Raw genomic sequence first — 16,780 nt, forward strand, 5'->3', positions numbered from 1 at the left:
ATGCCTGATTTTTCAAAAATCTAGAATCTACTGAAATTCTGTAACATTTGCAAATGTGCAGGTTTGGGTGCTTGTTCTGAGGATATAGCCCAGTGTTAGAGCTCTTGCCTAGCATATATGATGTTCTGAGATTAACTGAAGGAAGGGAGGGAGGGAGGGAGGGAGAAATTAAAGAGAAGGGGAGGGAAGGGGAGGGTAGTGTGGGAGGGGAGGGGAGAGGAGAGGAGAGGAGAGGAATATTTGATCCCAAGCACAAACTCAAAAGTCTCATAAGTAGCTTTATAAATATGGAGCCTGTGTTGTTCTCATTTGTTTATGGGCATGTTAATAAAATAATACCATTACTTTCTATTTATAATATCTTTTAAAATTGCCCTTTGAACCTCCACTCAGAGCTTATAGGATTGGTGACAGTATTGAGTTGTTTTGTTCTGTCTGCAAACTGAGGCACTGAATGGGCACAAGTCCCAGACTTGCTGAATTTGGGTTTTCTCAGTGCCTCTTATCAGTATCAAGTGCTCTCTAAATTTGCCAAGATCCTTACATCTGTACATGTCCTGAAGCCATCAAGACCCTGGGCAAACTATAATTGTAAGGAGCCACCCCTCCAAACTTTCCCCAGGGAGGACACGTAGCTAAAGAATGAAAAGTCCTGTAGAGACGTGGAGACACTGACAAAAGCAGCTCCGAGTGGACATAAATTTAGACAATATTTTATCATATAAATCTATGTAAGGTTTGCATATATTGCTGGGGTTGAATACATGACTACCCACATATACCTAGAATTCATCTATCTGTCTCCATCTCCAGGGCTACCACCCTAGTCCAAACCCTCCCCTGGAGAAGAGAAATAGTCTCCCAGCCGGTCTCCCCACATGGCCCCTGCCCTCTTACCTTTCAGTGTCCTCACAGCAGCCTAAGTAGTCTTAGGAAACGTGGACCCAATCATGTTGCTTTCCAGGCTGAGGAAAGAAAAGACAGTGATTTCTCTTACTCTTAGGAGTAATGCTGAAGACCTCAGCATCGCCCCTCCCAGACACTCTGGTGCCTTTCACAGGGCTCCCCTCTGTTTTACGTGTGTCCACCTCAACCTCCTGTGCCTATTAAGGCTGCTTCTCCTCCCTCTTCACCTCCATGGGAATAAGTGTGGTGTGGCAGAGGGCATAGGTCTGGGAAATAATACGTAGGGTTATTTGGAGAATTTGATGAGTTACACGAAAAATGCTTTGGACAAAGCCTGTTTATATGGCACACATCCGGTGACAGCTGCTGTCAGGGATTCTGCATCCTTCTGCTCTCAGCTCAAAGAGCACCTTCCTGGGGAAGCCTCTGCAACTTTCCCCAGTGAAATCAAGACCACCTATGATACACTCAGAGCTTCCTCCACATCTTTGTGGTACTTGTCATGGTTTATAGCTGTATATTTAGGTGACTGATTAATTTGTCACCCCTGCTAAACTGTAAACTAAATGAGATCAGGAGCCATGGCTCTTTAGGTTATCATTGATTCCAAGCCCCTCACTCGCTGCCTGTAGTCTACCATGTGGTCAACATATATCTGTCAAAGGATGTGAAAGGAATGACAGGATGGATGGGCAGATTAACAGATGAATATATCTGGTAGAGTGTTAAATTGGTTAATCATCAAAAAGAATATTAAAGATCTAAGAACAGCCCACATACTGTGAAACTAGACATGAATGTCAGGTGGTAACATATTGCCAATTATTTGAAGGAAAGAGAGTTATCTGAGATTTGTTGAACAAATATTTATTTCCTGTGCAAGAGAGCACTCAGGCTGAACCTTCCAGGGTAAACAGGATTGCAGGAAAAGGATAATATTGGGGCAAGACCTCCCAGCATAATGCTGAAAAGCAAAGACTCTATCATCTGTCAGACTGATTTGAAGTCCAGTTCCACTGGTCCCTAGCTGTCCACTGAGAGCATGCCGCTTCACATCCCTCAAGTCCATTTTTCTCTCTGTAAAATGGGGTAATAACAACGATCCTCATAGACAGCTTAAGTGAATTTTGAATGTAAAATGATCTGCTCAATGCCTGGAGCATAGTAATAAGAAACTGCTATGCTGGGCCCAACCTTAAAACATTCACAGGAACATCACAGCTTATATTGCTGCATTGTAAGGGGCAGGGGGGTTGCAAGTGAATCACAGACCCAAAGAAAATCTGCTTCTCCTCCCGCAAAAGAACACACAAAACAGTCAGATCCTACAGGGACATGTTTGCCATCTACCTTGGGCTTAACTTCCAATTCTCCCTCCTTCTATCCTATTATGAGCCCTGGGTCCTTAGGGTTTCAGCTGGTATTTTCACTGCTGATGAAACTAACTTCTTAATTAGTTGAACTATTATAACATGAATTTTTTCAAATATGTATAATTCTATAGAGACTACTAATTTTCTCTTAATAAAATAAAGTCCTAAAATAATCAGGTTGTATTCTTTCCCCCTAGGCCCTGCCAAAAAGAATGGGGAATATGTACTTTTGCAATCACCTCATGTCTCCTTGATTTCCTCATTCAGCAGCAGAAAATTTAATAATGGACCCAGCACAATTCACAGGGAGGGGAGAAAATCTCCCACACCAGTCCTCAGGGGAAGAGACACGAGGCTGATTGAAGAGTGAAAATTTAATAACTGTCTGACGCTGTAAAGAAAAGGAGGTCTGAGCCACTTGCACAGTTGCGTTTTTAGGAAATGCGTGATTGTGTTAACCCTGCTGGGAAGGGACATCGATCCAGGTGAGCATGCTTGTGTCCAACATCTGGGGGACTGCAAAGACTACACGACAGACGACACAGAATGATCCGCTTTTAGAAAAAAAAAATCAGTTTCTGCTTGGTGATTACGGCTGGCAGACTCAATTAGTTTTAAGCTTGATGGCTGTGGGTCATGAGGTTCCTAATGCAGACTTGTATGATATGACTAGATCTTAAGTTGCACTAGAAATTATCCTACAGGGAATATCCCTACCTGTCAGTATATGATTTCCTCCATAAAATTCAGATCATTTCAGATTCTTGGTCATTCTGTGCAGGAAAGACTAAGAATAATCTTAACACTACTTTTCTCTGGCTCAAAAGAATTTTCCAGATCCTTTCTATCCTCCTTTTCTTTACTTCATTGAGGCTTTCTTTTAGGAATGATTTCCCACAAAGAAATAGAATTTGGAGGTTGTCTCCTAAGAGCCAAGGAACATTTGACAAGGACTGAGCAGGAAAGCTGTGCTGAGATTTAACCATGAGTGCTGGGCAGGGGGCTGGGCTCACTCACCAGCTAGGCAGTATGCAGACAATCAAGAAAGGAAAGCCAACAAGTGTGACTGACACCTCTGTCTGGCAGGATGAGCCTCTCTTTCCCATCATGTGATCTTGCTACAGAGTCCATACCCATGAATGCTGTGCTTACAGCAACTCTGAGAAGTGGGTTAGACCCTGTGCCCACTGAAAGGAAAGAAAACTGAGACCCAGGAAGGTGAATAAAGAAACTTTCTCAGCAATGATCAGAGTCTCAAAGAAGTTGTTCTGCAAACAAGTGCCGTTACATGTTGCCTATGCCAGCAGTCTCCACCAAGCCCATGTGTCAGAACCACCCAGAGCTTCTGAAAATGAAGGTGCCCAAGCACCATTCCTGATCTGTGGAGTAGGCATCCACAGTTTGTGGACTAGGAGTGACAACCAGTTTGGAGAACTCTTGCCTTAAAGGCCAGTCAGTGACTTCATTATGTAGATAATCCCACTGACAGTGCAGCATAGTTCATATATCATGTGAACCTCAATGCCTCTTAGAGGAACCATTCAGAATTCCTATTTTACTGGTAACAAAACAAAGAAGTCTAGACAATTGCTTAGTGTCCCATACTGAGGGAGTGGTAAAGGCAGAATCCAGACCCAAGTTTTTTGATACCTTAACTTTTCCCACCATGCTACTATTTTCCCAACATTCAGAACACTTCAAAAGAGCTCACCAGTCTCAAATACCCAGAAATTTCTACCATTTTCCAAACGTCTAATAAAAAGGGAAGGGAGCCAGGCACAGTAGTGCACACCTATAATCCCAGTGGGTCCAGAGGCTGAGACAGGAGGATCGTGAGTTCAAAACCAGCCTCAGCAAAAAGTGAGGTGCTAAGCAATTCAGTGAGACCCTGTCTCTAAATAAAATGCAAAATAGGGCTGGGGATGTGGCTCAGTGTTCAAGTGTCCCTGAGTTCAATCCCTGGTACCACAAAAAAGGAAAGGTGAACACCTGTGAATATAATCAATACCTGGTTTTCATATCAATTTTTAGTTTAATATGGTTACATACTTTTTATGCTTTTTAATCCTTGCAATAATCAATGAGGTAAATGTTATTTTCCTTGTTTGGTAGATAGTCAACGGAAGCTGGGTGGATTAGGAAACCTGGCTTGGATCCTAGTGCCAACAAGGGGAAGGTCTGATTGACACCCGGTTCCTTGCCCACAGGGCCTCCCTGCATAGCTGTACTGTAAGTTTTCAGACCTCAGAGGAACACAGCCTCTTGTTCTCTCTGCCTTTTCCATGTAGCCATGTGGCCTGGTCTCTCTGTGCTCCCTGATGCAGGATACAGGTACAAGTAGGTAAGAGCTCAAGGCACAAACCTGCGATGCTGGACAATCTGATGCAATCATCTTCCTGACAGAATCCTCAAGGAAAAAAATCACAGGAGAGAGAGCTGCTGGGCTTTTGTGTTGTTCTGTTTTAAGCAATAATAGATGTTCAAGTTGCTATCAGTGTTTGAGATTTCTAATCAGCTGAAACTCTCTCCTCTATAATATATGCTGACCTTCTAGGCTGATAAACCTGCATAATTACTGACTTCTGCAGGAATTGTGTTTGCATATTATGTTGGGAACATAGTTCTGACAACATTGGGAACAGCAAGAATGATACATCATTACCGGGCAGGCTGGCTGTGAGAATGGTACTTGCAATTGTACCAGGCAAATGGCAAACAGATGAGTTTCTATCAAGGCTAGAAGTAAATTTAGGCTTTCTCTACACACTCGGCTTCCAGATCAAACCAGAACAGCAATTTTTGTTTCCATCAATTAGAGGAGATAGTCTTCAGGGGTCATAGAAGGTTTATCTGCCACGTCTGTGACGTGACAGCAATTATGCCAACAAAAGCTGACATATGTCACCCATTCAAATGAGAATGCAGTCTTTGTTTTATTTGGTGAGACCTGGCATCAAACTAAAAAGTTAAAAATTGATCAACTGTTTCTTTTCACATGTCATGGCACACCAAATAGCTTCCCCATTTTTCCCATGATTATTTAACCTATAAGTTGACTACTACATAACATCACATCGGATTTTAGTTCTCTCACTTAGAAGTACTTATTGAGCTCCTACTGTATTAAAAGTCCTATGTCAGCACTGGGGCTATAGTTCAGAACATAGACCCCTATCCTTGAAGGACTTTAGTTCCAAACAGAGAAATGAGAAGTAAATTAGTAAGATAAAATATGTCCTCGAATGTTCAGGAAGCACTCTCTGAAGAGGCAGCATTTGATCCTGCACTGAAGGGTGAAAAGAAGCTGGTTTTGCAATGGGATGGGGAAAACCCAAAACAGGAGGTGCCCGGCCTGTCTGAGGAACAGAAAGGAGGCCAAAATAGCTATAGTGTTTAGCACGGGTGTGAGGAAGGTATGAGGTAAGAACAAGAAAGAATGAAGGTGGTAAGTCTAGAAAGGTAGAAAGGAACCAAATCATGTGAAGTCTTTCATGGTTCAATAAAAAACTGGGGTGCCCAAAATGACATCCCCCTTGTGACATCCATCCACCCTGCTGAGCTCCTTCAGGAAGGTGTATCCTCATCCACCTCCTGTCCTCTCCACTCACTCTCTGGAGGCACTGATGGGGCCTGATGCTTCCTGGGCGTTTCCTTAAAGCCATCCAGCGTTCTATCAGGGAAGCATGGGCATTTGTGGTGTGGAAGAACTTCAGGACACGAGGGCTCCCTGGATGTTGGAAGAAACCTTGACTCTATTAGTTTTTCCACTTACAGAGAAAATGTCTCCAAAAGCATTTTTCCCCTGTCAAACTTGTCTGAGACCTGACCTTTCCTTTTGAGAAATGTGACTGATAAGCACAGAAATGACAGAACTATAAATATGCAATTTTTGATTCAATGATGTAGTGATGGTGGCCCTTCCAACATAAGAAAATTTATGTTATTGGATTTGGCAATCTGGAGTTTTATGGAATTTCCATACTTGAATAAACTGGTCATAATCCAATGAATCCTGGGGAAAAGATGAGCATTTTCTCTGATTCCAACTGATCTCCTAGCCAACTGCCATTCATCCTTCAGGTATCAACTCACTCAGCTCTACTTCTCAGAGAAATTCTACCTTATCACCGAAGACTACATATTCTCTCTTGTCTGATGGTGTGTTTTGCCCTGAACACATTACAACTGTAATTACAATCATATGAGTACCTTATGGTTGTCATTCTCATTAGAGAGAGAAAGGAAGCCTATGTCTGTTTTTATTTGTGTATGCATTCCACAAAATGCATCAGGCACTTGAATGGGCTCAGTGATGAGATATAGATAAGGTCCCTGTTCTTCTGGTTGACACATTCTAGTTGGGGGCTCAATTGCCCCTTCGACTATATTCTTTTATCATTCTTCTTCCTTCCCTCTTTGTTCCTTTTTTCTTTCATTTCTCTCTGTCTTCCATAAATATTGAAGGAATATATACCTGCTCTACCCCAGGCATTTAGTTAGCTAGCTATCAGGAGTGCAGTATTGAGCAAGATAGTCTATGACTTAATTTGTATTATAACATTGAGTGGGGAAGAAGTAAGAAGAAATTGCATTGTATGACACAAGAAGCACTTGTGTTGTATGACTTATAACTGAAGCTCAAAAATGAACTTTACATGGTACTATTACCTCATATACAGAATTTAAATCTGGTCTTCCTCCTTGAGGAGAAGGGTGAATATTTCCAGTGCCAAATGTGCTATAGACAAACCACCTGAGAGGTTTCATTGAACTTATATAGACAAAGAGTCGGGCAAGACATAGAGTAGGTGACATCTCTCACCTTTCTCTAGTTTTTACCAGAGATTTACAAAGGAAAAACAAACCCACCAACCTTCTCTTAGAACAGCATTTTACAGTTTTTTCCAAGTCCCATAACACCTTCCCTACAACAAAACACCATTACCTTCCCCACTGTGAGAGGGCAATGGAGTAAACACCACTGAAGAAAACAGGATATATTAGCTAGATATTGAAAGATTTCTTCCTTTCATCCTGGTAGGCTCCACGAAAATTTAGCATCTTGAAAAACCAAGAAATCTTGTGATATTCAACATCACTCACAAGGACTAATAAATCTGAGCTTGACAGCCATCTCAGGTCAATAATCTTCAGCCAGGTCCTGATGAATAGATTACAATACCCAGCATCACCTAAAGCTCAGACATTATTTCGCCAAATTTCCGTGATTTGCTTCCTATCATTGTATCACTTGTCATATCTCTTTATCACCTTTATTACTATTTAATAAATATTTTTCTTAAAATGATTCATTTCTTTATAATTAAATCAATGTATTTAAAACAAAAAATCATATTACCTATTAGAAACAGAAAATTGTATCAATTACCACAAATAGAAGGTAACCACAAAAATAAATATAAGGAAAAAATTAATTATATTAAAATTCTAGCTATACATCTCTGCTTCCAGCCAATATGGTGCAGCACAGACTGTCTACCCTCCCACCTCAGAATTCAAAGGTTGGCCACTGAGTACCAGACAGCAAAGGACAGTGATCTCTAGACAAGGAAACAAGTTAAGTGATCTACAATTTTCTCAGCTTACTGTCTAGCATCCCAGGGCAGCCATGCAGGAAAAGGAATTCAGGTAAAGCCCAGAGGAGCCTCTGAATTGGAGAGATGTTTAGAATCCAGAGAAAAAAGTAGCTATAATCCAGAGCACAGAGAACCAGAGAGAAGAGTGCCACACAGAGTGAGTCCCTCAAAGATATGTAGATCCCTTAAATATTCAGCAGAGTGCCGATCAGTGCCGCTATATGAGGAAATTACCCGAGGACAGATAAAGAATAACATGAATGGATGGGAGGGGATGATATTTGGGGCTCACATAAAGCCAAGTACAGAGACTGTTCCTACCAGCCAGATTGGAAAACCTCATGATTCACGAGTTATTGGGTAGACATACCTTAGAGGACTCTTGTTTAAAAATTATGAATAATCACTCCAAGACTGATGGCTGCTCTGGAACTACCTAACAGATCTTTGAAGCACAACCAAAAGTATCAAACTGTTTTCATGTAACTTAACCCAGAACAAAATTCAGCAATATAGAATATAAATAGAGAATATAAAAATACTCCCCCTACCAATGCAAAATTGACAATCAAATATTACTATTTCTCTGACATATGAAACTAGAGCAAAAAGAAAGAAGGAGGGGAGGACTCTATAACATAAAAATATAGGGAAAATCTGTAGAGTAGAAGAAGGAAATCAAGGGGGGGAGAGGAGGGATAGAAAAGGGGAGGCAAAGCAAAGTGAAATTTTTAAAATCATGCTATATGTATATACAAATATAACACATAGTATTTCACCTTTATGTATAAGTAGAAAGAAATCATCAAAAAATAAATAAATAGAGGAGCAAAAGAAAGATCTGTAGAATAGAGGAAGGCGAATGGAGGGAGGAATCGGGGAAAGAAATCAGGGGGAACATGAACTGAAATCAAATTCCATGCATGTGCAAATATTTTTGGATGACCACAACTACTATGTATAATTATACAGCTCTAATAAAAAAATAATATAAAATATCAAACATGCAAAGAAGCAGGAAATCACTCCCTATATAAAAAAAACAATTAATTAAAATAAAACAGAATTGACCTACATGCTATATTTATTAGACAAGGATATCAAAAGTTATTGTAACTGCCACATAGAAATTTTCAAAATGCAGGCAAAGGAGATGTGAAAATACCAAATCATACCTCCAGATCTGAAAAACAAAACATTTAAGGTGAAGAATATACTCATGGAACAAATGACAGATTGGACAGATAAGAAAATAATCATGAACTTAAAGACATGGTAATAGAAACAATGTAAAATGAAACCTATAGAGGAGATTTTTTTTAAAAGGAACTGTCTTAACTCAGCTTTGGGACTTCGAGAAGTCTAATATAATGTGTATTTGGAGTTCATGAGTCAGAGGAGAAAGAGAAGAGGACATAAACATTTTGAAGAAACGATGGTCAATTTTTTCCAAACTTGATAGAAATCAGAAAATCATAAATCTAATCAGCTTAATTAAAATTATACTAGAGCACATCATAATCAAATTGACAAAAACCAGTGGTAAAAAGAAAATCTTTAAAGTAGTTGAAGGGAAAAAAAAACACTGCATATGGGGAGGAACAGAAGTAGGGGTGTCCACAGGGTTCTCAGTGGAAGCCGCAAGCAGAAGGCAGTGGAGCATTGTCCCAAGGTCCTGGGACATTGTGGCCTAGACAGTGAACCAAAGAAAATAACTTCCAAAATTCAAGTGGAAATAAAGATGTTTTCAGACATAGAAAAGCTGAAATGTTTCATCACCAGACCTGCTCTATAAGAAATAGTAGTGGGAGTCCTTCAGGAAGAAGAAAAATACTAAGTGGAAATATGGACATCCCAGAGGAATGAAGGTATTTGGAATTGGTAAAGAGATGGAAAAATATATATCATTTTTCTTATTACTTAACCATCTTTGAAAGATAATTGACTCTTTAAACAAAAGAAATAATATGATATTGGGTTTATTACATATTTAAAAATGTAGGACAGCCTGGCCCAGTGGCACATATCTATTATCTCTGTGACTCAGGAGGTTCAGGCAGGAAGATCCAAGTTTAAGTTCAGCCTCAGAAAATTTTCAAGATGCTGTCTCAAAATAAAAAATAAATAAAAAGGACTGGGGATGTAGCTCATGGGGGAGAGTATCCCTGGATTCAATTTCCAGTACTGCAGGAAAAAATACGTAAGGCAACAATCATAAAATAGTAGAGAAGAAAGAAATGGAACTATACAATTTATTCTACCTATAAAGTAGAATAATGACACTTAAAAGGAGAGTGTGATAAGTTAAAGATGTATATTATAAATCACAAAGCAAATACTAACATAACAATGCTGAGAATATAGCTAATAAATCAAAACAAAGGTGATACCTTAACTGTTAAAATAATCTTAATTTAAAAAAAGACAGAAAAAGAGGAAAGTTGAAACAAAGAACAGATAAGACAAGACAATAGAAAATGAATAACAAGATGATAGATGTAAACTTAGCTATAGATGTAACCTCAGCTATGTCAATAATTATATTATTTGTAAATAGTCTAAGCTTCCCCCCAAAAAGAACTTCAGTTATAAAGACACAAATAGATTTAAAATAAAAGAATGTAAATGATATATCATGTTAACCCTAGTCAAAGAAAACTGATAAGCAATATTAAAATCAGAAAAATTAGATTTCAGAGCAAAACAAAATATATTGCTAGGGATAAAAGATATAATATCATTCAAAATTTAAAGGAATCAATTCATCAAAAGTATATAGTAATTCTAAATGTTTATGTGCATAATAACAAAGGTTCAAATGCAGCAAAGAAGAAATAGACATCTCCATAATTATACTCAGAGATTTCAAAGCCCCTCCCTCAGTCACTGACAATACATAGACAGAAAATCAGTAAGGAAGCAGATTGAAAGAATATTACCAACCAACTTAACCAAATTGACGTTTATAGAGCACTTCCTCCAATAGCAGAGTGCACATTCTTGTGAGCATCCATGGAACATTTATCAAGATGGACTTTATTCTAAATAGATAAGTATCAACAAATCTAAAAAAGATTCAAGTCCTACAGATTTATTCTTTGACCACAGTGGAATTAAAATAGAAATCAACCTATATGAAAACTTCCCACATAATTTAAAACTAAATAACCTGTTTCTAAATAACCCATAGGTCAAAAAGAATTAAAATGGAAATTAAAAAGTTATCTCTTTAGCTAAATGAAACTGAAAACACAACATATCAAAATGTTACTTATGGGAAAATTTTTGGAACTTAAAGTCTACATTAGGAAAAAAGGTCTGATATCAATGACCCTGATTTCACCTCAAGACCCTAGAAAAAGGCAAGCAAATTAAAACTAAAATAAGCGGGGGTGGGGGGGGGGGCGGGGGGAGAAAAAAATATCTGAGCAGAAAAAGCCATAGAACTAAAAGGTGATTTTGGGGAAGAACAATATAATTATGAAACTTCTAGTCAGAATGATTAGGAGAGAGAGAGAGAGAGAGAGAGACAGAGAGACAGAGACAGAGAGACAGAGACAGAGAGAGAAAATACAGAAACTAGCAAATCAGGAATAAGATGACATCACACATTCTATAGATATTAAAAACATGATAAGGGACAATTACATGCAACTTCATGCCAATACAGTGATAACTTAGATGAAACAGAGATGTTCCTTAAGAGATGTAAGCTGTCTACATTCATTAAAGAGGAAATAGATGAACTGAATAGCTTTCTATCTATTAAAGAAAGTGAACATATAATCACAAATCTTCTTATAAACAGAAACCTCAGACTCAAATGAATTCACTGACAAATTCCACCAAATAGTTAAAGAAATAATATCAAATCTATGAAGCATTTCAGAAACTAAATGGAAGAGGATACTTTCCAAATCACCTTCTGAAACAATACTGATTGCAAAGCTAAAGACATTACAAGAAAAGAAAACACAGACAAGAAAACCCAGACTATAATCCCCAAGTGCATAGATCCAAAAATGTTCAAGAAAATTTTAGTAAATCAAATCCAACAATACATAAAAAGAATAATACATTGTGATCATGCAGGATTTATACCAGGATGAAAATTGTGTTTAACATTTGAAAATCAACACAACTCATCCTACTAAAAATTAAAAAGGACAAAACATCTCAACATCTCAATAGATGTATGTAAAGGAAGTATTTGATAAGATCCACATTCCTTCCTGAATAAAAAATGATAACTTCAGCAAACTAGGAATATTTTCAGAATATAAGAAAACTTAATCTGATAAAATGTACCTAAAACTTGAAGATACCATCAAACTTGATGGTGAAAGCCCAGTGCTTTCCATTTAGATGAGGGGCATATGAAGCATGTCTGTTCTTTCTGCATCTATTCCACATAGCATTAGTGGTAATACAAGAGGTGAGAAAGGAAACAAAAGGCATACAGAATGGGGTGGGGGGAGGAAGAAATGCAACTGTCTTTATTTACAGGTAACATAACCGTCTGTGCAGAAAAACTGATAGATTCTCCAAAGGTCACCTAGAACTGAAAGAGTTCAGAAGTTTTCAGGATTCAAGACCAACCTTGAAAATAAATTGTATTTATATATACTAGCAACAATCAGAACCAAAATACAAAAGCAACACCACTTACAACAGCATCAGAAATGCTAGCTCCTTAAGGATAAAAGTGGCTAAATACATGAAAAAATGTGTGTACTGAAAACTAAAAAACATTACTGAGAGAAATTAAAGATGATTTCAACAAATTGGGAGGTGTATGCTACTTGCTCATGATTTGAAAGATTTAATATTATTAAGCAGGCAATTCTCCAATTTGATTTATGGATACAGTGTAATTCAAGTAAACATTAGCATGCCTGTTCATTAAAATCAACTGATTTTAAAATTTATTTTTAAAAAGTGAAAAAAGGACCTGTAGAATAACCAAAATAATTTTGAAAAAGAACAAAGCTCAAGACTAATGTGTCCTAATGTTAAAGCTTATCTTAAGGCTATGATAATCAATACAGTATGATCCTTGCATTAAGACAGACACAGTTTATGGGAATAGACTCCAGAAATAGACCCGTACATATATGGACATGAGATTTTCTTTTCTTTCTTTTTCTTTTTTTAAGGCTCAGTTCCCTACTTTCCCATTTTTTTCTTATTTATTTTTAGTTACACATGACAGCAGAATCTACTTTGATATATTTATTCAAGCATGGACTATATCTTATTCTAATTAAAATCCCATCTTGTGGTTGTACATGATGGTGAGAGTCACTGTGGTGTATTCATATATGTACATAGGAAAATTTATGTCATATTACTTCCACTCTCTTTTCTATTCTCATCCTCCTCCCTTCCCTTCATTCTCTTTGTCTAATCCACTAAACTTTGTCTAATCCACTATTCTCCCTGCCCACACACCTCTTTTTGGGTTAGCATCCATATATCAGAGAGAGAATTGTTTTTTAAAATTTCAATTTGTTATATATGACAGCAGAATGCTTTATAATTCATGTTACACATATACAGCACAATTTTTCATATCTCTGGTTGTACACAAAATATATTCACACCATTCATGTCTTCATACATGTACTTAGGGTAAGATGTTCCTCTCATTCCACTGGCTTCCTTCCTTCCTCTCCCTACCCTTTGTCCTATCTAGAGTTCATCTAATCCTCCCATGCCACCCCCCACCAAATTATGAATCAGCATTCTTAAATCAGAGAAAACATTTGGCATATTTGGGATTGGCTAACTTCGCTTAGCATTATATTCTCCAACTCTATCCATATACCTGCAAATGCCATGACTGTACTCTTTTAATGTTGAATAATATTCCATCATGTGTATGTGTGTGTGTGTGTGTGTGTGTGTGTGTATATATATATATATATATATATATATATATATATATATATAACATTTTCTTTATCTATTAATCTACTGAAGGGCATCTATGTTGGTTCCACAGTTTAGCTATTGTGACTCATGCTGGGATGTACTATTGGTCTATAAGTCTATTTTGGTGCCAATACCATGCTGTTTTTGTTACTATTGCTCTGTAGTATAGTTGATTTCTGGTATAGTGTTGCCACATACTTCACTCTTCTTCCTAAGGATTGTTTTAGCTATTCTGGGTCTCTTATTTCTCCAGATGAATTTCATGGCTGCTTTTTCTATTTCTATGAGTAATGTCATTGGGATTTTGATTGGAATTGCATGAAATCTGTATAGTGCTTTTGGTAGTATGGTCATTTTGACAATATTAAATCTGCCTATCCAAGAATAACGTAGATTGTTCCATCTTCTAAGGTCTTTTTAAATTTATTTCTTTAGCATTCTGTAGTTTTCTTTGTAGAGGTATTTCACCTCTTTCATTAAGTTGATTCCCAACTCTTTTTTTTTGTAGGCTATAATAAATGGTGTAGTTTCCTTGTTTCCCTTTCAGAGGATTTGTCACTGATATACAGAAATGCCTTTATTTTATGGGAACCATACACCAACAAGACATAACAGGAATAAATATATATGCCCCAAACAATGGAGCATCTATGTTCATCAAAAAAAAACTCTTCTCAAGTTCAAGAGTCAAATAGACCACAACACAATAATTCTGGGTGACTTTAACACACCTTTTTCACCACTGGTTATATCCTGCTACTTTGCTGAATTCATTTACTAGTTCTAAAAATTTTCTGGTGGAATTTCTTGGGTCTTCTAAGTATAGAATCATATCGTCGGCAAATAGTGCTAATTTGAGTTCTTCTTTTTCTATCCATATCCTTTACTTTCTTTCATCTGTCTAATTGCTCTGGCCAGTGTTTCAAGAACTATGTTAAATAGAAGTAGTGAAAGAGGGCATCCCTGTATTGTTCTAGTTTTTAGAGGAAATGCTTTCAATTTTTTTTCCATTTAGAATGATGTTGGCCTGGGGCTTAGCATAGTTAGCTTTTATGCCTTCACTAGAGAACATCCTCAGCAAAATATCCCATGAAGAGGAAATTAAAAACAATGATGAAAATCAGCAGAGGGAGGTATTACATTAAAGGAAAACCTAATCAAAGGAGAAAGCAAATCAAGTTAAATACCAAAAATAAACAAAAAATGGCTGGGAATACAAATTATATCTCAATAATAACCCTGAGGGGCTGCGGTTGTGTCTCAGTGGTAACGCACTTGCCTAGCATGTGTGAGGCACTGAGTTCGATTCTCAGTACCACATATAAATAAATGAATAAAATAAAGGTCTATCAACAACTAGAGAATGCATTACTACTACTACTACTACTACTACTAATAATAATAATAATAATAATAATAACAACCCTGAATGTTAAGGGTAAAAACTCACCAATCAAAAGATACAGACTGACAGATTAGATTTTAAAAGAAGACTTAACAATATGCTGCCTCCAAGAAACTCATCTCATAGGAAAAGACATCCACAGACTGAAGGTAAAAGGTTGGGGAAAATTATACCACTCACATGGACTACAGAAGCAAGCAGGGATTTTCATCCTCATATCAAACAAAGTAGACTTCAAACTAAAGTCAATCAAAAAGGGTAAAGAAGGACACTACATACTGCTCAAGGGAACCATACACCAACAAGACATAACAGGAATAAATATATATGCCCCAAACAATGGAGCATCTATGTTCATCAAACAAACTCTTCTCAAGTTCAAGAGTCAAACAGACCACAACACAATAATTCTGAGTGACTTTAACACACCTTTTTCACCACTGGTTAGATCTTTCAAACAAAAGCTGAACAAAGAAATTATAGAACTCAATAATACAACAAATAACTTAGACTTAACTGACATATATAGAATATTTCATCCTTCAACAAGTGAATACACTTTCTTCTCAGCAGTACGTGGATCCTTCTCTAAAATAGACCATATATTATGCTACAAAGCAAACTTAGCAAATATAAAAGAGTAGAGATACTACCCTGCATTCTATCAGAGCACAATGGAATGAAATTAGAAATCAATGATAAAAATAATAAAAGTTACTCCAACACCTGGAGATTAAATAATACCCTACTGAATGAACAATGGGTTGCAAAAGACATCAAGGAGGAGATTAAAAAATTCTTAGAGGCGAATGAGAACACAGATACAATGTATTGAAATCTCTGGGTCACTATAAAGGCAGTACCAAGAGGAAAATTCATTGCATGGAGTTCATTCCTTAAAAGAAGAAAAAGTCAACAAATAAATGACTTAACATTACATCTCAAATCCCTAGAAAAAGAAGAAGAAATCAACAACAAAAGCAGTAGAAGATAGGAAATAATTAAAATCAGAACTAAAATCAATGAAATTGAAACAAAAAGTTGAAAAAAATTGACAAAACGAAAAGTTGGTTCTTTGAAAAATTAAATAAAATTGACAAACCCTTAGCCATGCTCATGAGGAGAAGGAGAGAGAAAACTTAAATTACTAAAATACATGATAAAAAAGGGAAATATCACAAGAGACACTACAGAAATACAGAAGATAATTAGAAATTATTTCAAAAACTTATACTCCAATAAAATAGAAAATATTAAAAGCATTGATAAATTTCTAGAGTCATATGATTTGCCCAAATTGAATCAGGATGGCATACACAATTTAAACAGATCAAATTCAAGCAACAAAATAGAAGATGCCATCAGAAGCCTACCAACCAAGAAAAACCCAGAACTGGACGGATACACAGCTGAGTTCTATAAGACCTTTAAAGAAGAACTAATGCCAATACTCTTCAATTTATTTCAGAAAATAGAAGAAGAGGGAGTACTTCTAAACTCAATTATATGAGGCCAATATCACACTGATTCCAAAACCAGGCAAAGACAAATCAAAGAAAGAAAAC

This window comes from Marmota flaviventris, chromosome 5 (genome assembly GCF_047511675.1).
Source record: "Marmota flaviventris isolate mMarFla1 chromosome 5, mMarFla1.hap1, whole genome shotgun sequence".
Classification (NCBI taxonomy): Eukaryota; Metazoa; Chordata; class Mammalia; order Rodentia; family Sciuridae; genus Marmota; species Marmota flaviventris.